This window comes from Manacus candei, unplaced genomic scaffold, assembly GCF_025592945.1.
Source record: "Manacus candei isolate 608988 ecotype Guabito, Panama unplaced genomic scaffold, ASM2559294v1 h1tg000161l, whole genome shotgun sequence".
NCBI classification, from domain to species: domain Eukaryota; kingdom Metazoa; phylum Chordata; class Aves; order Passeriformes; family Pipridae; genus Manacus; species Manacus candei.
Genome location: NW_026138209.1, coordinates 204,228 through 227,325, shown reverse-complemented (window position 1 = coordinate 227,325; position 23,098 = coordinate 204,228). Strand labels below are relative to the sequence as shown.

At 48.6% G+C, this 23,098-nt stretch overlaps 1 long non-coding RNA gene and 1 pseudogene across 1 annotated transcript in view; one reads left to right on the top strand and one right to left on the bottom strand.

Annotated features, from left to right (window-relative positions):
• LOC127463458 (uncharacterized) overlaps positions 1 to 8,551 on the top strand; it is a 61,024-nt gene extending 52,473 nt beyond the window's left edge. The window contains exon 3 of the long non-coding RNA XR_007900846.1: positions 8,248 to 8,551. This is a non-coding gene — a long non-coding RNA (uncharacterized LOC127463458). The remainder of the gene's footprint in view (positions 1 to 8,247) is intronic.
• Positions 1 to 23,098, bottom strand: part of LOC127463453 (zinc finger protein 91-like) — a 307,626-nt pseudogene that overhangs the window by 81,693 nt on the left and 202,835 nt on the right.

Here is a 23,098-nt window from a genome sequence, read left to right as displayed (position 1 = left end):
TGGCAGGAATCTTCATTTGGATTCAATTTTTTAAAAGGTGGGACCGGTCATTGCAGAGCAGGGTAGAAAAAAGGAACAGCAGCTCTTTCCACCAGGAAAAAAAGTCTGGAAGCTTTGTCATGGAGGTGCAGTTGTTGGGGTAGCCTGGGCACTTCTTGGGTAGGAAGAGCTTTCTGTGGTAGCGCCTTTTGTCTGGCAGGAATCTTCATCTGGAGTAAAGTTTTCAGGAGGTGGGACCGGCCATTGAAGAACAGGCTTGAAAAAAGGGAACAGCAGCTCTTTCTACCGGGAAAAAAAGTCTGAATCCTTTGGCTTCAGGTGCAGTTCTTGTGGCAGTCTGGGCTCTTTTTGGGCAGCAAGAGATTCCTGTGGTGGCCCCTTTTGTCTGGCAGGAATCTTCAGTCGGATTCAATTTTCCAGGAGGTGGGACCGGCCATTGCAGCGCAGGACTGAAAAAAGGGAACAGCAGCTCTTTCCACCAGGAAAAAATCTGGAAGCTTTGGCTTCAGGTGTAGTTTGTGCAGCCTGGGAACTTCTTGGGAAGGAAGAGTTTTTTGTGGCGGCACCTTTTGTCTGGCAGGAATCTTCATTTAGAGTAAATTTTTCAGGAGGTGGGAGAAGCCATTGCAGCAGGGCTGAAAAAAGGGAACAGCAGCTCTTTCCACCAGGAAAAAAAGTCTGGATCTTTTGACGTCAGGTGCAGTTCTTGGGGCAGCCTGGGCACTTCTTGGGCATCAAGACCTTTCTGTGGTGGCACCTTTTGTCTGGCAGGAATCTTCATCTGGAGTAAAGTTTTCTGGAGGTGGGACCGGCCATTGCAGCACAGGACTGCAAAAAGGGAACAGCAGCTCTTTCTACCAGGAAAAAAATCTGGATCCTTTGGCTTCAGGTGTAGTTGGTGCAGCCTGGGTACTTCTTGGGCAGGAAGAGTTTTCTGTGGTGGCACCTTTTGTCTGGCAGGAATCTTCAATCGGATTCAATTTTCCAGGAGGTGGGACCGGCCATTGCAGCGCAGGACTGAAAAAAGGGAACAGCAGCTCTTTCCCTGAGGAAAAAAAGTCTGGATCCTTTGGCTTCAGGTGTAGTTGTTGCAGCCTGGGTACTTCTTGGGATAGATGAGTTTTCTGTGGTGGCACCTTTTTTCTGGCAGGAATCTTCAGTAGGATTCAGTTTTTAAAAAGGTGGGACTGGAGATTGCAGCGCAGGGCAGAAAAAACGGAACAGCAGCTCTTTCCCTAAGGAAAAAAAGTCTGGATCCTTTGGCTTCAGGAGTAGTTGGTGGGGCAGCCTGGGCACTTCTTGGGCAGCAAGAGTTTTTTGTAGCGGCAAATTTTGTCTGGCAGGAATATTCATTTGGATTAAATTTTTCACGAGGTGGGACCGGCCATTGCAGAGCAGGCCTGAAAAACGGGAACAGCAGCTCTTCACACCAGGAAAAAATCTGGAAGCTTTGGCTTCAGGTGTAGTTTGTGCAGCCTGGGAACTTCTTGGGAAGGAAGAGTTTTTTGTGGCGGCACCTTTTGTCTGGCAGGAATCTTCATTTAGAGTAAATTTTTCAGGAGGTGGGACGAGCCATTGCAGAGCAGGGCTGAAAAAAGGGAACAGCAACTCTTTCCACCAGGAAAAAAGTCTGGAAGCTTTGCTTTTGAGGTGAAGTTGGTGGGGCAGCTTGGGCACTTCTGGGGCAGCAAAGACCTTTCTGTGGTGGCACCATTTCTCTGGCAGGAATCTTTAGTTGGATTCAATTTCTCTGGAGGTGGGACCGGCATTACTGAACAGGACTGAAAAAAGGGAACAGCAGCTCTAGCCACCAGGAAAAAATTCTGGAAGCTTTATCTTTGAGGTGTAGATTTTGGGACAGCCTGGGCACTTCTTGGGCAGCAAAGACCTTTCTGTAGTGGCACCTTTTCTCTGGCAGGAATCTTCATTTGGATTCAATTTTCCAGGAGGTGGGGCCGGCCATTGCAGCGCAGAGCTTAAAAAAGGGAAAAGCAGCTCTTTCCACCAGGAAAAAATCTGGAAGCTTTGACTTCAGGTGTAGTTTGTGCAGCCTGGAAACTTCTTGGGAAGGTAGAGTTTTTTGTGGTAGCACCTTTTGTCTGGCAGGAATCTTCATTTGGATTCAATTTTTTAAAAGGTGGGACCGGTCATTGCAGAGCAGGGTAGAAAAAAGGAACAGCAGCTCTTTCCACCAGGAAAAAAAGTCTGGAAGCTTTGTCATGGAGGTGCAGTTGTTGGGGTAGCCTGGGCACTTCTTGGGCAGGAAGAGCTTTCTGTGGTAGCGCCTTTTGTCTGGCAGGAATCTTCATCTGGAGTAAAGTTTTCTGGAGGTGGGACCGGCCATTGCAGCACAGCACTGAAAAAAGGGAACAGCAGCTCTTTCTACCAGGAAAAAAAGTCTGGATCCTTTGGTTTTGAGGTGTAGCTGATGGGGCAGCCTGGGCACTTCTTGGGCAGCAAGAGATTCCTGTAGTGGCACCTTTTGTCTAGGAGGAATCTTCATTTGCATTCAATTTTCCAGGAGGTGGGACCGGCCATTGCAGCGCAGGCCTGAAAAAAGGGAACAGCAGCTCTTTCCACCAGGAAAAAATCTGGAAGCTTTGGCTTCAGGTGTAGTTTGTGCAGCCTGGGAACTTCTTGGGAAGGAAGAGTTTTTTGTGGCGGCACCTTTTGTCTGGCAGGAATCTTCATTTGGAGTAAATTTTTCAGGAGGTGGGACAAGCCATTGCAGCAGGGCTGAAAAAAGGGAACAGCAGCTCTTTCCACCAGGGAAAAAAGTCTGGAACATTTGACGTCAGGTGCAGTTCTTGGGGCAGCCTGGGCACTTCTTGGGCATCAAGACCTTTCTGTGGTGGCACCTTTTGTCTGGCAGGAATCTTCATCTGGAGTAAAGTTTTCTGGAGGTGGGACCGGCCATTGAAGAACAGGCTTGAAAAAAGGGAACAGCAGCTCTTTCTACCAGGAAAAAAATCTGGATCCTTTGGCTTCAGGTGTAGTTGGTGTAGCCTGGGTACTTCTTGGGCAGGAAGAGTTTTCTGTGGTGGCACCTTTTGTCTGGCAGGAATCTTCATTTGGAGCAAAGTTTTCTGGAGGTGGGACCGGCCATTGAAGAACAGGCTTGAAAAAAGGGAACAGCAGCTCTTTCTACCGGGAAAAAAAGTCTGAATCCTTTGGCTTCAGGTGCAGTTCTTGGGGCAGTCTGGGCACTTTTTGGGCAGCAAGAGATTCCTGTGGGGGCCCCTTTTGTCTGGCAGGAATCTTCAGTCGGATTCAATTTTCCAGGAGGTGGGACCGGCCATTGCAGCGCAGGACTGAAAAAAGGGAACAGCAGCTCTTTCCCTGAGGAAAAAAAGTCTGGATCCTTTGGCTTCAGGTGTAGTTGTTGCAGCCTGGGTACTTCTTGGGATAGATGAGTTTTCTGTGGTGGCACCTTTTTTCTGGAGGAATCTTCAGTAGGATTCAGTTTTTAAAAAGGTGGGACTGGAGATTGCAGCGCAGGGCAGAAAAAACGGAACAGCAGCTCTTTCCCTAAGGAAAAAAAGTCTGGATCCTTTGGCTTCAGGAGTAGTTGGTGGGGCAGCCTGGGCACTTCTTGGGCAGCAAGAGTTTTTTGTAGTGGCAAATTTTGTCTGGCAGGAATATTCATTTGGATTAAATTTTTCACGAGGTGGGACCGGCCATTGCAGAGCAGGCCTGAAAAACGGGAACAGCAGCTCTTCACACCAGGAAAAAATCTGGAAGCTTTGGCTTCAGGTGTAGTTTGTGCAGCCTGGGAACTTCTTGGGAAGGAAGAGTTTTTTGTGGCGGCACCTTTTGTCTGGCAGGAATCTTCATTTAGAGGAAATTTTTCAGGAGGTGGGACGAGCCATTGTAGCAGGGCTGAAAAAAGGAACAGCAGCTCTTTCCACCAGGAAAAAAAGTCTGGAAGCTTTGTCATGGAGGTGCAGTTGTTGGGGTAGCCTGGGCACTTCTTGGGCAGGAAGAGCTTTCTGTGGTAGCGCCTTTTGTCTGGCAGGAATCTTCATCTGGAGTAAAGTTTTCAGGAGGTGGGACCGGCCATTGAAGAACAGGCTTGAAAAAAGGGAACAGCAGCTCTTTCTACTGGGAAAAAAAGTCTGAATCCTTTGGCTTCAGGTGCAGTTCTTGTGGCAGTCTGGGCACTTTTTGGGCAGCAAGAGATTCCTGTGGTGGCCCCTTTTGTCTGGCAGGAATCTTCAGTCGGATTCAATTTTCCAGGAGGTGGGACCGGCCATTGCAGCGCAGGACTGAAAAAAGGGAACAGCAGCTCTTTCCACCAGGAAAAAATCTGGAAGCTTTGGCTTCAGGTGTAGTTTGTGCAGCCTGGGAACTTCTTGGGAAGGAAGAGTTTTTTGTGGCGGCACCTTTTGTCTGGCAGGAATCTTCATTTAGAGTAAATTTTTCAGGAGGTGGGACGAGCCATTGTAGCAGGGCTGAAAAAAGGGAACAGCAGCTCTTTCACCCAGGGAAAAAAGTCTGGATCTTTTGGCGTCAGGTGCAGTTCTTGGGGCAGCCTGGGCACTTCTTGGGGAACAAGAACTTTCTGTGGTGGCACCTTTTGTCTGGCAGGAATCTTCATTTGGATTCAATATCCAGGAGGTGGGACCGGCCATTGCAGAGCAGGGCTGAAAAATGGAAACAGCAGCTCTTTCCACCAGGAAAAAAGTCTGGAAGCTTTGCCTTTGAGGTGAAGTTGGTGGGGCAGCCTGGGCACTTCTGGGGCAGCAAAGACCTTTCTGTGGTGGCACCATTTCTCTGGCAGGAATCTTTAGTTGGATTCAATTTCTCTGGAGGTGGGACCGGCATTACAGAACAGGACTGAAAAAAGGGAACAGCAGCTCTAGCCACCAGGAAAAAATTCTGGAAGCTTTGTCTTTGAGGTGTAGATTTTGGGACAGTCTGGGCACTTCTTGGGCAGCAAAGACCTTTCTGTAGTGGCACCTTTTCTCTGGCAGGAATCTTCATTTGGATTCAATTTTCCAGGAGGTGGGGCCGGCCATTGCAGCGCAGAGCTTAAAAAAGGGAAAAGCAGCTCTTTCCACCAGGAAAAAATCTGGAAGCTTTGACTTCAGGTGTCGTTTGTGCAGCCTGGAAACTTCTTGGGAAGGTAGAGTTTTTTGTGGTAGCACCTTTTGTCTGGCAGGAATCTTCATTTGGATTCAATTTTTTAAAAGGTGGGACCGGTCATTGCAGAGCAGGGTAGAAAAAAGGAACAGCAGCTCTTTCCACCAGGAAAAAAAGTCTGGAAGCTTTGTCATGGAGGTGCAGTTGTTGGGGTAGCCTGGGCACTTCTTGGGCAGGAAGAGCTTTCTGTGGTAGCGCCTTTTGTCTGGCAGGAATCTTCATCTGGAGTAAAGTTTTCAGGAGGTGGGACCGGCCATTGAAGAACAGGCTTGAAAAAAGGGAACAGCAGCTCTTTATACCGGGAAAAAAAGTCTGAATCCTTTGGCTTCAGGTGCAGTTCTTGTGGCAGTCTGGGCACTTTTTGGGCAGCAAGAGATTCCTGTGGTGGCCCCTTTTGTCTGGCAGGAATCTTCAGTCGGATTCAATTTTCCAGGAGGTGGGACCGGCCATTGCAGCGCAGGACTGAAAAAAGGGAACAGCAGCTCTTTCCACCAGGAAAAAATCTGGAAGCTTTGGCTTCAGGTGTAGTTTGTGCAGCCTGGGAACTTCTTGGGAAGGAAGAGTTTTTTGTGGCGGCACCTTTTGTCTGGCAGGAATCTTCATTTAGAGTAAATTTTTCAGGAGGTGGGACGAGCCATTGTAGCAGGGCTGAAAAAAGGGAACAGCAGCTCTTTCACCCAGGGAAAAAAGTCTGGATCTTTTGGCGTCAGGTGCAGTTCTTGGGGCAGCCTGGGCACTTCTTGGGGAACAAGAACTTTCTGTGGTGGCACCTTTTGTCTGGCAGGAATCTTCATTTGGATTCAATATCCAGGAGGTGGGACCGGCCATTGCAGAGCAGGGCTGAAAAATGGAAACAGCAGCTCTTTCCACCAGGAAAAAAGTCTGGAAGCTTTGCCTTTGAGGTGAAGTTGGTGGGGCAGCCTGGGCACTTCTGGGGCAGCAAAGACCTTTCTGTGGTGGCACCATTTCTCTGGCAGGAATCTTTAGTTGGATTCAATTTCTCTGGAGGTGGGACCGGCATTACAGAACAGGACTGAAAAAAGGGAACAGCAGCTCTAGCCACCAGGAAAAAATTCTGGAAGCTTTGTCTTTGAGGTGTAGATTTTGGGACAGTCTGGGCACTTCTTGGGCAGCAAAGACCTTTCTGTAGTGGCACCTTTTCTCTGGCAGGAATCTTCATTTGGATTCAATTTTCCAGGAGGTGGGGCCGGCCATTGCAGCGCAGAGCTTAAAAAAGGGAAAAGCAGCTCTTTCCACCAGGAAAAAATCTGGAAGCTTTGACTTCAGGTGTCGTTTGTGCAGCCTGGAAACTTCTTGGGAAGGTAGAGTTTTTTGTGGCAGCACCTTTTGTCTGGCAGGAATCTTCATTTGGATTCAATTTTTTAAAAGGTGGGACCGGTCATTGCAGAGCAGGGTAGAAAAAAGGAACAGCAGCTCTTTCCACCAGGAAAAAAAGTCTGGAAGCTTTGTCATGGAGGTGCAGTTGTTGGGGTAGCCTGGGCACTTCTTGGGCAGGAAGAGCTTTCTGTGGTAGCGCCTTTTGTCTGGCAGGAATCTTCATCTGGAGTAAAGTTTTCTGGAGGTGGGACCGGCCATTGAAGAACAGACTTGAAAAAAGGGAACAGCAGCTCTTTCTACCGGGAAAAAAAGTCTGAATCCTTTGGCTTCAGGTGCAGTTCTTGTGGCAGTCTGGGCACTTTTTGGGCAGCAAGAGATTCCTGTGGTGGCCCCTTTTGTCTGGCAGGAATCTTCAGTCGGATTCAATTTTCCAGGAGGTGGGACCGGCCATTGCAGCGCAGGACTGAAAAAAGGGAACAGCAGCTCTTTCCACCAGGAAAAAATCTGGAAGCTTTGGCTTCAGGTGTAGTTTGTGCAGCCTGGGAACTTCTTGGGAAGGAAGAGTTTTTTGTGGCGGCACCTTTTGTCTGGCAGGAATCTTCATTTAGAGTAAATTTTTCAGGAGGTGGGAGAAGCCATTGCAGCAGGGCTGAAAAAAGGGAACAGCAGCTCTTTCCACCAGGAAAAAAAGTCTGGATCTTTTGACGTCAGGTGCAGTTCGTGGGGCAGCCTGGGCACTTCTTGGGCATCAAGACCTTTCTGTGGTGGCACCTTTTGTCTGGCAGGAATCTTCATCTGGAGTAAAGTTTTCTGGAGGTGGGACCGGCCATTGCAGCACAGGACTGCAAAAAGGGAACAGCAGCTCTTTCTACCAGGAAAAAAATCTGGATCCTTTGGCTTCAGGTGTAGTTGGTGCAGCCTGGGTACTTCTTGGGCAGGAAGAGTTTTCTGTGGTGGCACCTTTTGTCTGGCAGGAATCTTCAGTCGGATTCAATTTTCCAGGAGGTGGGACCGGCCATTGCAGCGCAGGACTGAAAAAAGGGAACAGCAGCTCTTTCCCTGAGGAAAAAAAGTCTGGATCCTTTGGCTTCAGGTGTAGTTGTTGCAGCCTGGGTACTTCTTGGGATAGATGAGTTTTCTGTGGTGGCACCTTTTTTCTGGCAGGAATCTTCAGTAGGATTCAGTTTTTAAAAAGGTGGGACTGGAGATTGCAGCGCAGGGCAATAAAAAAGGAACAGCAGCTCTTTCCCTAAGGAAAAAAAGTCTGGATCCTTTGGCTTCAGGAGTAGTTGGTGGGGCAGCCTGGGCACTTCTTGGGCAGCAAGAGTTTTTTGTAGCGGCAAATTTTGTCTGGCAGGAATATTCATTTGGATTAAATTTTTCACGAGGTGGGACCGGCCATTGCAGAGCAGGCCTGAAAAACGGGAACAGCAGCTCTTCACACCAGGAAAAAATCTGGAAGCTTTGGCTTCAGGTGTAGTTTGTGCAGCCTGGGAACTTCTTGGGAAGGAAGAGTTTTTTGTGGCGGCACCTTTTGTCTGGCAGGAATCTTCATTTAGAGTAAATTTTTCAGGAGGTGGGACGAGCCATTGTAGCAGTGCTGAAAAAGGGGAACAGCAGCTCTTTCACCCAGGGAAAAAAGTCTGGATCTTTTGGCGTCAGGTGCAGTTCTTGGGGCAGCCTGGGCACTTCTTGGGCATCAAGACGTTTCTGTGGTGGTACCTTTTGTCTGGCAGGAATTTTCATTTGCATTCAATTTTTTACAAGGTGGGACTGGCCATTGCAGAGCAGGGCTGAAAAAAGGGAACAGCAGCTCTTTCCACCAGGAAAAAAAGTCTGGATCCTTTGGTTTTGAGGTGTACTTGGTGGGGCAGCCTGGGCACTTCTTGGGCAGCAAGAGATTCCTGTGGTGGCACCTTTTGTCTGGCAGGAATCTTTATTTGGAGTAAATTTTCCAGGAGGTGGGACCGGCCATTGAAGAGCAGGTCTGGAAAAAGGGAACTGCAGCTCTTTCCACCAGGAAAAAAGTCTGGAAGCTTTGGCTTCAGGTGAAGTTGGTGGGGCAGCCTGGGCACTTCTGGGGCAGCAAAGTACTTTCTATGGTGGCACCTTTTGTCTGGCAGGAATCTTCATTTGGAGCAAAGTTTTCTGGAGGTGGGACCGGCCATTGAAGAACAGGCTTGAAAAAAGGGAACAGCAGCTCTTTCTACCGGGAAAAAAAGTCTGAATCCTTTGGCTTCAGGTGCAGTTCTTGGGGCAGTCTGGGCACTTTTTGAGCAGCAAGAGATTCCTGTGGTGGCACCTTTTGTCTGGCAGGAATCTTCAGTCGGATTCAATTTTCCAGGAGGTGGGACCGGCCATTGCAGCGCAGGACTGAAAAAAGGGAACAGCAGCTCTTTCCCTGAGGAAAAAAAGTCTGGATCCTTTGGCTTCAGGTGTAGTTGTTGCAGCCTGGGTACTTCTTGGGATAGATGAGTTTTCTGTGGTGGCACCTTTTTTCTGGCAGGAATCTTCAGTAGGATTCAGTTTTTAAAAAGGTGGGACTGGAGATTGCAGCGCAGGGCAGAAAAAACGGAACAGCAGCTCTTTCCCTAAGGAAAAAAAGTCTGGATCCTTTGGCTTCAGGAGTAGTTGGTGGGGCAGCCTGGGCACTTCTTGGGCAGCAAGAGTTTTTTGTAGCGGCAAATTTTGTCTGGCAGGAATATTCATTTGGATTAAATTTTTCACGAGGTGGGACCGGCCATTGCAGAGCAGGCCTGAAAAACGGGAACAGCAGCTCTTCACACCAGGAAAAAATCTGGAAGCTTTGGCTTCAGGTGTAGTTTGTGCAGCCTGGGAACTTCTTGGGAAGGAAGAGTTTTTTGTGGCGGCACCTTTTGTCTGGCACGAATCTTCATTTAGAGTAAATTTTTCAGGAGGTGGGACGAGCCATTGCAGAGCAGGGCTGAAAAAAGGGAACAGCAGCTCTTTCCACCAGGAAAAAAGTCTGGAAGCTTTGCTTTTGAGGTGAAGTTGGTGGGGCAGCTTGGGCACTTCTGGGGCAGCAAAGACCTTTCTGTGGTGGCACCATTTCTCTGGCAGGAATCTTTAGTTGGATTCAATTTCTCTGGAGGTGGGACCGGCATTACTGAACAGGACTGAAAAAAGGGAACAGCAGCTCTAGCCACCAGGAAAAAATTCTGGAAGCTTTGTCTTTGAGGTGTAGATTTTGGGACAGCCTGGGCACTTCTTGGGCAGCAAAGACCTTTCTGTAGTGGCACCTTTTCTCTGGCAGGAATCTTCATTTGGATTCAATTTTCCAGGAGGTGGGGCCGGCCATTGCAGCGCAGAGCTTAAAAAAGGGAAAAGCAGCTCTTTCCACCAGGAAAAAATCTGGAAGCTTTGACTTCAGGTGTAGTTTGTGCAGCCTGGAAACTTCTTGGGATAGTAGAGTTTTTTGTGGTAGCACCTTTTGTCTGGCAGGAATCTTCATTTGGATTCAATTTTTTAAAAGGTGGGACCGGTCATTGCAGAGCAGGGTAGAAAAAAGGAACAGCAGCTCTTTCCACCAGGAAAAAAAGTCTGGAAGCTTTGTCATGGAGGTGCAGTTGTTGGGGTAGCCTGGGCACTTCTTGGGCAGGAAGAGCTTTCTGTGGTAGTGCCTTTTGTCTGGCAGGAATCTTCATCTGGAGTAAAGTTTTCAGGAGGTGGGACCGGCCATTGAAGAACAGGCTTGAAAAAAGGGAACAGCAGCTCTTTCTACCGGGAAAAAAAGTCTGAATCCTTTGGCTTCAGGTGCAGTTCTTGTGGCAGTCTGGGCACTTTTTGGGCAGCAAGAGATTCCTGTGGTGGCCCCTTTTGTCTGGCAGGAATCTTCAGTCGGATTCAATTTTCCAGGAGGTGGGACCGGCCATTGCAGCGCAGGACTGAAAAAAGGGAACAGCAGCTCTTTCCACCAGGAAAAAATCTGGAAGCTTTGGCTTCAGGTGTAGTTTGTGCAGCCTGGGAACTTCTTGGGAAGGAAGAGTTTTTTGTGGCGGCACCTTTTGTCTGGCAGGAATCTTCATTTAGAGTAAATTTTTCAGGAGGTGGGAGAAGCCATTGCAGCAGGGCTGAAAAAAGGGAACAGCAGCTCTTTCCACCAGGAAAAAAAGTCTGGATCTTTTGACGTCAGGTGCAGTTCTTGGGGCAGCCTGGGCACTTCTTGGGCATCAAGACCTTTCTGTGGTGGCACCTTTTGTCTGGCAGGAATCTTCATCTGGAGTAAAGTTTTCTGGAGGTGGGACCGGCCATTGCAGCACAGGACTGCAAAAAGGGAACAGCAGCTCTTTCTACCAGGAAAAAAATCTGGATCCTTTGGCTTCAGGTGTAGTTGGTGCAGCCTGGGTACTTCTTGGGCAGGAAGAGTTTTCTGTGGTGGCACCTTTTGTCTGGCAGGAATCTTCAGTCGGATTCAATTTTCCAGGAGGTGGGACCGGCTATTGCAGCGCAGGACTGAAAAAAGGGAACAGCAGCTCTTTCCCTGAGGAAAAAAAGTCTGGATCCTTTGGCTTCAGGTGTAGTTGTTGCAGCCTGGGTACTTCTTGGGATAGATGAGTTTTCTGTGGTGGCACCTTTTTTCTGGCAGGAATCTTCAGTAGGATTCAGTTTTTAAAAAGGTGGGACTGGAGATTGCAGCGCAGGGCAGAAAAAACGGAACAGCAGCTCTTTCCCTAAGGAAAAAAAGTCTGGATCCTTTGGCTTCAGGAGTAGTTGGTGGGGCAGCCTGGGCACTTCTTGGGCAGCAAGAGTTTTTTGTAGCGGCAAATTTTGTCTGGCAGGAATATTCATTTGGATTAAATTTTTCACGAGGTGGGACCGGCCATTGCAGAGCAGGCCTGAAAAACGGGAACAGCAGCTCTTCACACCAGGAAAAAATCTGGAAGCTTTGGCTTCAGGTGTAGTTTGTGCAGCCTGGGAACTTCTTGGGAAGGAAGAGTTTTTTGTGGCGGCACCTTTTGTCTGGCAGGAATCTTCATTTAGAGTAAATTTTTCAGGAGGTGGGACGAGCCATTGTAGCAGGGCTGAAAAAAGGGAACAGCAGCACTTTCACCCAGGGAAAAAAGTCTGGATCTTTTGGCGTCAGGTGCAGTTCTTGGGGCAGCCTGGGCACTTCTTGGGGAACAAGAACTTTCTGTGGTGGCACCTTTTGTCTGGCAGGAATCTTCATTTGGATTCAATATCCAGGAGGTGGGACCGGCCATTGCAGAGCAGGGCTGAAAAATGGAAACAGCAGCTCTTTCCACCAGGAAAAAAGTCTGGAAGCTTTGCCTTTGAGGTGAAGTTGGTGGGGCAGCCTGGGCACTTCTGGGGCAGCAAAGACCTTTCTGTGGTGGCACCATTTCTCTGGCAGGAATCTTTAGTTGGATTCAATTTCTCTGGAGGTGGGACCGGCATTACAGAACAGGACTGAAAAAAGGGAACAGCAGCTCTAGCCACCAGGAAAAAATTCTGGAAGCTTTGTCTTTGAGGTGTAGATTTTGGGACAGCCTGGGCACTTCTTGGGCAGCAAAGACCTTTCTGTAGTGGCACCTTTTCTCTGGCAGGAATCTTCATTTGGATTCAATTTTCCAGGAGGTGGGGCCGGCCATTGCAGCGCAGAGCTTAAAAAAGGGAAAAGCAGCTCTTTCCACCAGGAAAAAATCTGGAAGCTTTGACTTCAGGTGTCGTTTGTGCAGCCTGGAAACTTCTTGGGAAGGTAGAGTTTTTTGTGGCAGCACCTTTTGTCTGGCAGGAATCTTCATTTGGATTCAATTTTTTAAAAGGTGGGACCGGTCATTGCAGAGCAGGGTAGAAAAAAGGAACAGCAGCTCTTTCCACCAGGAAAAAAAGTCTGGAAGCTTTGTCATGGAGGTGCAGTTGTTGGGGTAGCCTGGGCACTTCTTGGGTAGGAAGAGCTTTCTGTGGTAGTGCCTTTTGTCTGGCAGGAATCTTCATCTGGAGTAAAGTTTTCAGGAGGTGGGACCGGCCATTGAAGAACAGGCTTGAAAAAAGGGAACAGCAGCTCTTTCTACCGGGAAAAAAAGTCTGAATCCTTTGGCTTCAGGTGCAGTTCTTGTGGCAGTCTGGGCTCTTTTTGGGCAGCAAGAGATTCCTGTGGTGGCCCCTTTTGTCTGGCAGGAATCTTCAGTCGGATTCAATTTTCCAGGAGGTGGGACCGGCCATTGCAGCGCAGGACTGAAAAAAGGGAACAGCAGCTCTTTCCACCAGGAAAAAATCTGGAAGCTTTGGCTTCAGGTGTAGTTTGTGCAGCCTGGGAACTTCTTGGGAAGGAAGAGTTTTTTGTGGCGGCACCTTTTGTCTGGCAGGAATCTTCATTTGGAGTAAATTTTTCAGGAGGTGGGACAAGCCATTGCAGCAGGGCTGAAAAAAGGGAACAGCAGCTCTTTCCACCAGGAAAAAAAGTCTGGATCTTTTGACGTCAGGTGCAGTTCTTGGGGCAGCCTGGGCACTTCTTGGGCATCAAGACCTTTCTGTGGTGGCACCTTTTGTCTGGCAGGAATCTTCATCTGGAGTAAAGTTTTCTGGAGGTGGGACCGGCCATTGCAGCACAGGACTGCAAAAAGGGAACAGCAGCTCTTTCTACCAGGAAAAAAATCTGGATCCTTTGGCTTCAGGTGTAGTTGGTGCAGCCTGGGTACTTCTTGGGCAGGAAGAGTTTTCTGTGGTGGCACCTTTTGTCTGGCAGGAATCTTCAGTCGGATTCAATTTTCCAGGAGGTGGGACCGGCCATTGCAGCGCAGGACTGAAAAAAGGGAACAGCAGCTCTTTCCCTGAGGAAAAAAAGTCTGGATCCTTTGGCTTCAGGTGTAGTTGTTGCAGCCTGGGTACTTCTTGGGATAGATGAGTTTTCTGTGGTGGCACCTTTTTTCTGGCAGGAATCTTCAGTAGGATTCAGTTTTTAAAAAGGTGGGACTGGAGATTGCAGCGCAGGGCAGAAAAAAAGGAACAGCAGCTCTTTCCCTAAGGAAAAAAAGTCTGGATCCTTTGGCTTCAGGAGTAGTTGGTGGGGCAGCCTGGGCACTTCTTGGGCAGCAAGAGTTTTTTGTAGCGGCAAATTTTGTCTGGCAGGAATATTCATTTGGATTAAATTTTTCACGAGGTGGGACCGGCCATTGCAGAGCAGGCCTGAAAAACGGGAACAGCAGCTCTTCACACCAGGAAAAAATCTGGAAGCTTTGGCTTCAGGTGTAGTTTGTGCAGCCTGGGAACTTCTTGGGAAGGAAGAGTTTTTTGTGGCGGCACCTTTTGTCTGGCAGGAATCTTCATTTAGAGTAAATTTTTCAGGAGGTGGGACGAGCCATTGTAGCAGGGCTGAAAAAAGGGAACAGCAGCTCTTTCACCCAGGGAAAAAAGTCTGGATCTTTTGGCGTCAGGTGCAGTTCTTGGGGCAGCCTGGGCACTTCTTGGGGAACAAGAACTTTCTGTGGTGGCACCTTTTGTCTGGCAGGAATCTTCATTTGGATTCAATATCCAGGAGGTGGGACCGGCCATTGCAGAGCAGGGCTGAAAAATGGAAACAGCAGCTCTTTCCACCAGGAAAAAAGTCTGGAAGCTTTGCCTTTGAGGTGAAGTTGGTGGGGCAGCCTGGGCACTTCTGGGGCAGCAAAGACCTTTCTGTGGTGGCACCATTTCTCTGGCAGGAATCTTTAGTTGGATTCAATTTCTCTGGAGGTGGGACCGGCATTACAGAACAGGACTGAAAAAAGGGAACAGCAGCTCTAGCCACCAGGAAAAAATTCTGGAAGCTTTGTCTTTGAGGTGTAGATTTTGGGACAGTCTGGGCACTTCTTGGGCAGCAAAGACCTTTCTGTAGTGGCACCTTTTCTCTGGCAGGAATCTTCATTTGGATTCAATTTTCCAGGAGGTGGGGCCGGCCATTGCAGCGCAGAGCTTAAAAAAGGGAAAAGCAGCTCTTTCCACCAGGAAAAAATCTGGAAGCTTTGACTTCAGGTGTCGTTTGTGCAGCCTGGAAACTTCTTGGGAAGGTAGAGTTTTTTGTGGCAGCACCTTTTGTCTGGCAGGAATCTTCATTTGGATTCAATTTTTTAAAAGGTGGGACCGGTCATTGCAGAGCAGGGTAGAAAAAAGGAACAGCAGCTCTTTCCACCAGGAAAAAAAGTCTGGAAGCTTTGTCATGGAGGTGCAGTTGTTGGGGTAGCCTGGGCACTTCTTGGGTAGGAAGAGCTTTCTGTGGTAGCGCCTTTTGTCTGGCAGGAATCTTCATCTGGAGTAAAGTTTTCAGGAGGTGGGACCGGCCATTGAAGAACAGGCTTGAAAAAAGGGAACAGCAGCTCTTTCTACCGGGAAAAAAAGTCTGAATCCTTTGGCTTCAGGTGCAGTTCTTGTGGCAGTCTGGGCTCTTTTTGGGCAGCAAGAGATTCCTGTGGTGGCCCCTTTTTTCTGGCAGGAATCTTCAGTCGGATTCAATTTTCCAGGAGGTGGGACCGGCCATTGCAGCGCAGGACTGAAAAAAGGGAACAGCAGCTCTTTCCACCAGGAAAAAATCTGGAAGCTTTGGCTTCAGGTGTAGTTTGTGCAGCCTGGGAACTTCTTGGGAAGGAAGAGTTTTTTGTGGCGGCACCTTTTGTCTGGCAGGAATCTTCATTTAGAGTAAATTTTTCAGGAGGTGGGAGAAGCCATTGCAGCAGGGCTGAAAAAAGGGAACAGCAGCTCTTTCCACCAGGAAAAAAAGTCTGGATCTTTTGACGTCAGGTGCAGTTCTTGGGGCAGCCTGGGCACTTCTTGGGCATCAAGACCTTTCTGTGGTGGCACCTTTTGTCTGGCAGGAATCTTCATCTGGAGTAAAGTTTTCTGGAGGTGGGACCGGCCATTGCAGCACAGGACTGCAAAAAGGGAACAGCAGCTCTTTCTACCAGGAAAAAAATCTGGATCCTTTGGCTTCAGGTGTAGTTGGTGCAGCCTGGGTACTTCTTGGGCAGGAAGAGTTTTCTGTGGTGGCACCTTTTGTCTGGCAGGAATCTTCAATCGGATTCAATTTTCCAGGAGGTGAGACCGGCCATTGCAGCGCAGGACTGAAAAAAGGGAACAGCAACTCTTTCCCTGAGGAAAAAAAGTCTGGATCCTTTGGCTTCAGGTGTAGTTGTTGCAGCCTGGGTACTTCTTGGGATAGATGAGTTTTCTGTGGTGGCACCTTTTTTCTGGCAGGAATCTTCAGTAGGATTCAGTTTTTAAAAAGGTGGGACTGGAGATTGCAGCGCAGGGCAGAAAAAACGGAACAGCAGCTCTTTCCCTAAGGAAAAAAAGTCTGGATCCTTTGGCTTCAGGAGTAGTTGGTGGGGCAGCCTGGGCACTTCTTGGGCAGCAAGAGTTTTTTGTAGTGGCAAATTTTGTCTGGCAGGAATATTCATTTGGATTAAATTTTTCACGAGGTGGGACCGGCCATTGCAGAGCAGGCCTGAAAAACGGGAACAGCAGCTCTTCACACCAGGAAAAAATCTGGAAGCTTTGGCTTCAGGTGTAGTTTGTGCAGCCTGGGAACTTCTTGGGAAGGAAGAGTTTTTTGTGGCGGCACCTTTTGTCTGGCAGGAATCTTCATTTAGAGTAAATTTTTCAGGAGGTGGGACGAGCCATTGCAGAGCAGGGCTGAAAAAAGGGAACAGCAGCTCTTTCCACCAGGAAAAAAGTCTGGAAGCTTTGCTTTTGAGGTGAAGTTGGTGGGGCAGCTTGGGCACTTCTGGGGCAGCAAAGACCTTTCTGTGGTGGCACCATTTCTCTGGCAGGAATCTTTAGTTGGATTCAATTTCTCTGGAGGTGGGACCGGCATTACTGAACAGGACTGAAAAAAGGGAACAGCAGCTCTAGCCACCAGGAAAAAATTCTGGAAGCTTTGTCTTTGAGGTGTAGATTTTGGGACAGCCTGGGCACTTCTTGGGCAGCAAAGACCTTTCTGTAGTGGCACCTTTTCTCTGGCAGGAATCTTCATTTGGATTCAATTTTCCAGGAGGTGGGGCCGGCCATTGCAGCGCAGAGCTTAAAAAAGGGAAAAGCAGCTCTTTCCACCAGGAAAAAATCTGGAAGCTTTGACTTCAGGTGTAGTTTGTGCAGCCTGGAAACTTCTTGGGAAGGTAGAGTTTTTTGTGGTAGCACCTTTTGTCTGGCAGGAATCTTCATTTGGATTCAATTTTTTAAAAGGTGGGACCGGTCATTGCAGAGCAGGGTAGAAAAAAGGAACAGCAGCTCTTTCCACCAGGAAAAAAAGTCTGGAAGCTTTGTCATGGAGGTGCAGTTGTTGGGGTAGCCTGGGCACTTCTTGGGCAGGAAGAGCTTTCTGTGGTAGCGCCTTTTGTCTGGCAGGAATCTTCATCTGGAGTAAAGTTTTCTGGAGGTGGGACCGGCCATTGCAGCACAGCACTGAAAAAAGGGAACAGCAGCTCTTTCTACCAGGAAAAAAAGTCTGGATCCTTTGGTTTTGAGGTGTAGCTGATGGGGCAGCCTGGGCACTTCTTGGGCAGCAAGAGATTCCTGTAGTGGCACCTTTTGTCTAGGAGGAATCTTCATTTGCATTCAATTTTCCAGGAGGTGGGACCGGCCATTGCAGCGCAGGTCTGAAAAAAGGGAACAGCAGCTCTTTCCACCAGGGAAAAAAGTCTGGAACATTTGACGTCAGGTGCAGTTCTTGGGGCAGCCTGGGCACTTCTTGGGCATCAAGACCTTTCTGTGGTGGCACCTTTTGTCTGGCAGGAATCTTCATCTGGAGTAAAGTTTTCTGGAGGTGGGACCGGCCATTGAAGAACAGGCTTGAAAAAAGGGAACAGCAGCTCTTTCTACCAGGAAAAAAATCTGGATCCTTTGGCTTCAGGTGTAGTTGGTGTAGCCTGGGTACTTCTTGGGCAGGAAGAGTTTTCTGTGGTGGCACCTTTTGTCTGGCAGGAATCTTCATTTGGAGCAAAGTTTTCTGGAGGTGGGACCGGCTATTGAAGAACAGGCTTGAAAAAAGGGAACAGCAGCTCTTTCTACCAGGAAAAAAAGTCTGAATCCTTTGGCTTCAGGTGCAGTTCTTGGGGCAGTCTGGGCACTTTTTGAGCAGCAAGAGATTCCTGTGGGGGCCCCTTTTGTCTGGCAGGAATCTTCAGTCGGATTCAATTTTCCAGGAGGTGGGACCGGCCATTGCAGCGCAGGACTGAAAAAAGGGAACAGCAGCTCTTTCCACCAGGAAAAAAAGTCTGGATCTATTGGCTTCAGGTGTAGTTGTTGCAGCCTGGGTACTTCTTGGGATAGATGAGTTTTCTGTGGTGGCACCTTTTTTCTGGCAGGAATCTTCAGTAGGATTCAGTTTTTAAAAAGGTGGGACTGGAGATTGCAGCGCAGGGCAGAAAAAACGGAACAGCAGCTCTTTCCCTAAGGAAAAAAAGTCTGGATCCTTTGGCTTCAGGAGTAGTTGGTGGGGCAGCCTGGGCACTTCTTGGGCAGCAAGAGTTTTTTGTAGCGGCAAATTTTGTCTGGCAGGAATATTCATTTGGATTAAATTTTTCACGAGGTGGGACCGGCCATTGCAGAGCAGGCCTGAAAAACGGGAACAGCAGCTCTTCACACCAGGAAAAAATCTGGAAGCTTTGGCTTCAGGTGTAGTTTGTGCAGCCTGGGAACTTCTTGGGAAGGAAGAGTTTTTTGTGGCGGCACCTTTTGTCTGGCAGGAATCTTCATTTAGAGTAAATTTTTCAGGAGGTGGGACGAGCCATTGCAGAGCAGGGCTGAAAAAAGGGAACAGCAGCTCTTTCCACCAGGAAAAAAGTCTGGAAGCTTTGCTTTTGAGGTGAAGTTGGTGGGGCAGCTTGGGCACTTCTGGGGCAGCAAAGACCTTTCTGTGGTGGCACCATTTCTCTGGCAGGAATCTTTAGTTGGATTCAATTTCTCTGGAGGTGGGACCGGCATTACTGAACAGGACTGAAAAAAGGGAACAGCAGCTCTAGCCACCAGGAAAAAATTCTGGAAGCTTTGTCTTTGAGGTGTAGATTTTGGGACAGCCTGGGCACTTCTTGGGCAGCAAAGACCTTTCTGTAGTGGCACCTTTTCTCTGGCAGGAATCTTCATTTGGATTCAATTTTCCAGGAGGTGGGGCCGGCCATTGCAGCGCAGAGCTTAAAAAAGGGAAAAGCAGCTCTTTCCACCAGGAAAAAATCTGGAAGCTTTGACTTCAGGTGTAGTTTGTGCAGCCTGGAAACTTCTTGGGAAGGTAGAGTTTTTTGTGGTAGCACCTTTTGTCTGGCAGGAATCTTCATTTGGATTCAATTTTTTAAAAGGTGGGACCGGTCATTGCAGAGCAGGGTAGAAAAAAGGAACAGCAGCTCTTTCCACCAGGAAAAAAAGTCTGGAAGCTTTGTCATGGAGGTGCAGTTGTTGGGGTAGCCTGGGCACTTCTTGGGCAGGAAGAGCTTTCTGTGGTAGCGCCTTTTGTCTGGCAGGAATCTTCATCTGGAGTAAAGTTTTCTGGAGGTGGGACCGGCCATTGCAGCACAGCACTGAAAAAAGGGAACAGCAGCTCTTTCTACCAGGAAAAAAAGTCTGGATCCTTTGGTTTTGAGGTGTAGCTGATGGGGCAGCCTGGGCACTTCTTGGGCAGCAAGAGATTCCTGTAGTGGCACCTTTTGTCTAGGAGGAATCTTCATTTGCATTCAATTTTCCAGGAGGTGGGACCGGCCATTGCAGCGCAGGACTGAAAAAAGGGAACAGCAGCTCTTTCCACCAGGAAAAAATCTGGAAGCTTTGGCTTCAGGTGTAGTTTGTGCAGCCTGGGAACTTCTTGGGAAGGAAGAGTTTTTTGTGGCGGCACCTTTTGTCTGGCAGGAATCTTCATTTGGAGTAAATTTTTCAGGAGGTGGGACAAGCCATTGCAGCAGGGCTGAAAAAAGGGAACAGCAGCTCTTTCCACCAGGGAAAAAAGTCTGGAACATTTGACGTCAGGTGCAGTTCTTGGGGCAGCCTGGGCACTTCTTGGGCATCAAGACCTTTCTGTGGTGGCACCTTTTGTCTGGCAGGAATCTTCATCTGGAGTAAAGTTTTCTGGAGGTGGGACCGGCCATTGAAGAACAGGCTTGAAAAAAGGGAACAGCAGCTCTTTCTACCAGGAAAAAAATCTGGATCCTTTGGCTTCAGGTGTAGTTGGTGTAGCCTGGGTACTTCTTGGGCAGGAAGAGTTTTCTGTGGTGGCACCTTTTGTCTGGCAGGAATCTTCATTTGGAGCAAAGTTTTCTGGAGGTGGGACCGGCCATTGAAGAACAGGCTTGAAAAAAGGGAACAGCAGCTCTTTCTACCGGGAAAAAAAGTCTGAATCCTTTGGCTTCAGGTGCAGTTCTTGGGGCAGTCTGGGCACTTTTTGGGCAGCAAGAGATTCCTGTGGGGGCCCCTTTTGTCTGGCAGGAATCTTCAGTCGGATTCAATTTTCCAGGAGGTGGGACCGGCCATTGCAGCGCAGGACTGAAAAAAGGGAACAGCAGCTCTTTCCCTGAGGAAAAAAAGTCTGGATCCTTTGGCTTCAGGTGTAGTTGTTGCAGCCTGGGTACTTCTTGGGATAGATGAGTTTTCTGTGGTGGCACCTTTTTTCTGGCAGGAATCTTCAGTAGGATTCAGTTTTTAAAAAGGTGGGACTGGAGATTGCAGCGCAGGGCAGAAAAAACGGAACAGCAGCTCTTTCCCTAAGGAAAAAAAGTCTGGATCCTTTGGCTTCAGGAGTAGTTGGTGGGGCAGCCTGGGCACTTCTTGGGCAGCAAGAGTTTTTTGTAGTGGCAAATTTTGTCTGGCAGGAATATTCATTTGGATTAAATTTTTCACGAGGTGGGACCGGCCATTGCAGAGCAGGCCTGAAAAACGGGAACAGCAGCTCTTCACACCAGGAAAAAATCTGGAAGCTTTGGCTTCAGGTGTAGTTTGTGCAGCCTGGGAACTTCTTGGGAAGGAAGAGTTTTTTGTGGCGGCACCTTTTGTCTGGCAGGAATCTTCATTTAGAGTAAATTTTTCAGGAGGTGGGACGAGCCATTGTAGCAGGGCTGAAAAAAGGAACAGCAGCTCTTTCCACCAGGAAAAAAAGTCTGGAAGCTTTGTCATGGAGGTGCAGTTGTTGGGGTAGCCTGGGCACTTCTTGGGCAGGAAGAGCTTTCTGTGGTAGTGCCTTTTGTCTGGCAGGAATCTTCATCTGGAGTAAAGTTTTCAGGAGGTGGGACCGGCCATTGAAGAACAGGCTTGAAAAAAGGGAACAGCAGCTCTTTCTACCGGGAAAAAAAGTCTGAATCCTTTGGCTTCAGGTGCAGTTCTTGTGGCAGTCTGGGCACTTTTTGGGCAGCAAGAGATTCCTGTGGTGGCCCCTTTTGTCTGGCAGGAATCTTCAGTCGGATTCAATTTTCCAGGAGGTGGGACCGGCCATTGCAGCGCAGGACTGAAAAAAGGGAACAGCAGCTCTTTCCACCAGGAAAAAATCTGGAAGCTTTGGCTTCAGGTGTAGTTTGTGCAGCCTGGGAACTTCTTGGGAAGGAAGAGTTTTTTGTGGCGGCACCTTTTGTCTGGCAGGAATCTTCATTTAGAGTAAATTTTTCAGGAGGTGGGACGAGCCATTGTAGCAGGGCTGAAAAAAGGGAACAGCAGCTCTTTCACCCAGGGAAAAAAGTCTGGATCTTTTGGCGTCAGGTGCAGTTCTTGGGGCAGCCTGGGCACTTCTTGGGGAACAAGAACTTTCTGTGGTGGCACCTTTTGTCTGGCAGGAATCTTCATTTGGATTCAATATCCAGGAGGTGGGACCGGCCATTGCAGAGCAGGGCTGAAAAATGGAAACAGCAGCTCTTTCCACCAGGAAAAAAGTCTGGAAGCTTTGCCTTTGAGGTGAAGTTGGTGGGGCAGCCTGGGCACTTCTGGGGCAGCAAAGACCTTTCTGTGGTGGCACCATTTCTCTGGCAGGAATCTTTAGTTGGATTCAATTTCTCTGGAGGTGGGACCGGCATTACAGAACAGGACTGAAAAAAGGGAACAGCAGCTCTAGCCACCAGGAAAAAATTCTGGAAGCTTTGTCTTTGAGGTGTAGATTTTGGGACAGTCTGGGCACTTCTTGGGCAGCAAAGACCTTTCTGTAGTGGCACCTTTTCTCTGGCAGGAATCTTCATTTGGATTCAATTTTCCAGGAGGTGGGGCCGGCCATTGCAGCGCAGAGCTTAAAAAAGGGAAAAGCAGCTCTTTCCACCAGGAAAAAATCTGGAAGCTTTGACTTCAGGTGTCGTTTGTGCAGCCTGGAAACTTCTTGGGAAGGTAGAGTTTTTTGTGGCAGCACCTTTTGTCTGGCAGGAATCTTCATTTGGATTCAATTTTTTAAAAGGTCGGACCGGTCATTGCAGAGCAGAGTAGAAAAAAGGAACAGCAGCTCTTTCCACCAGGAAAAAAAGTCTGGAAGCTTTGTCATGGAGGTGCAGTTGTTGGGGTAGCCTGGGCACTTCTTGGGTAGGAAGAGCTTTCTGTGGTAGCGCCTTTTGTCTGGCAGGAATCTTCATCTGGAGTAAAGTTTTCAGGAGGTGGGACCGGCCATTGAAGAACAGGCTTGAAAAAAGGGAACAGCAGCTCTTTCTACCGGGAAAAAAAGTCTGAATCCTTTGGCTTCAGGTGCAGTTCTTGTGGCAGTCTGGGCACTTTTTGGGCAGCAAGAGATTCCTGTGGTGGCCCCTTTTGTCTGGCAGGAATCTTCAGTCGGATTCAATTTTCCAGGAGGTGGGACCGGCCATTGCAGCGCAGGACTGAAAAAAGGGAACAGCAGCTCTTTCCACCAGGAAAAAATCTGGAAGCTTTGGCTTCAGGTGTAGTTTGTGCAGCCTGGGAACTTCTTGGGAAGGAAGAGTTTTTTGTGGCGGCACCTTTTGTCTGGCAGGAATCTTCATTTAGAGTAAATTTTTCAGGAGGTGGGACGAGCCATTGTAGCAGGGCTGAAAAAAGGGAACAGCAGCTCTTTCACCCAGGGAAAAAAGTCTGGATCTTTTGGCGTCAGGTGCAGTTCTTGGGGCAGCCTGGGCACTTCTTGGGGAACAAGAACTTTCTGTGGTGGCACCTTTTGTCTGGCAGGAATCTTCATTTGGATTCAATATCCAGGAGGTGGGACCGGCCATTGCAGAGCAGGGCTGAAAAATGGAAACAGCAGCACTTTCCACCAGGAAAAAAGTCTGGAAGCTTTGCCTTTGAGGTGAAGTTGGTGGGGCAGCCTGGGCACTTCTGGGGCAGCAAAGACCTTTCTGTGGTGGCACCATTTCTCTGGCAGGAATCTTTAGTTGGATTCAATTTCTCTGGAGGTGGGACCGGCATTACAGAACAGGACTGAAAAAAGGGAACAGCAGCTCTAGCCACCAGGAAAAAATTCTGGAAGCTTTGTCTTTGAGGTGTAGATTTTGGGACAGTCTGGGCACTTCTTGGGCAGCAAAGACCTTTCTGTAGTGGCACCTTTTCTCTGGCAGGAATCTTCATTTGGATTCAATTTTCCAGGAGGTGGGGCCGGCCATTGCAGCGCAGAGCTTAAAAAAGGGAAAAGCAGCTCTTTCCACCAGGAAAAAATCTGGAAGCTTTGACTTCAGGTGTCGTTTGTGCAGCCTGGAAACTTCTTGGGAAGGTAGAGTTT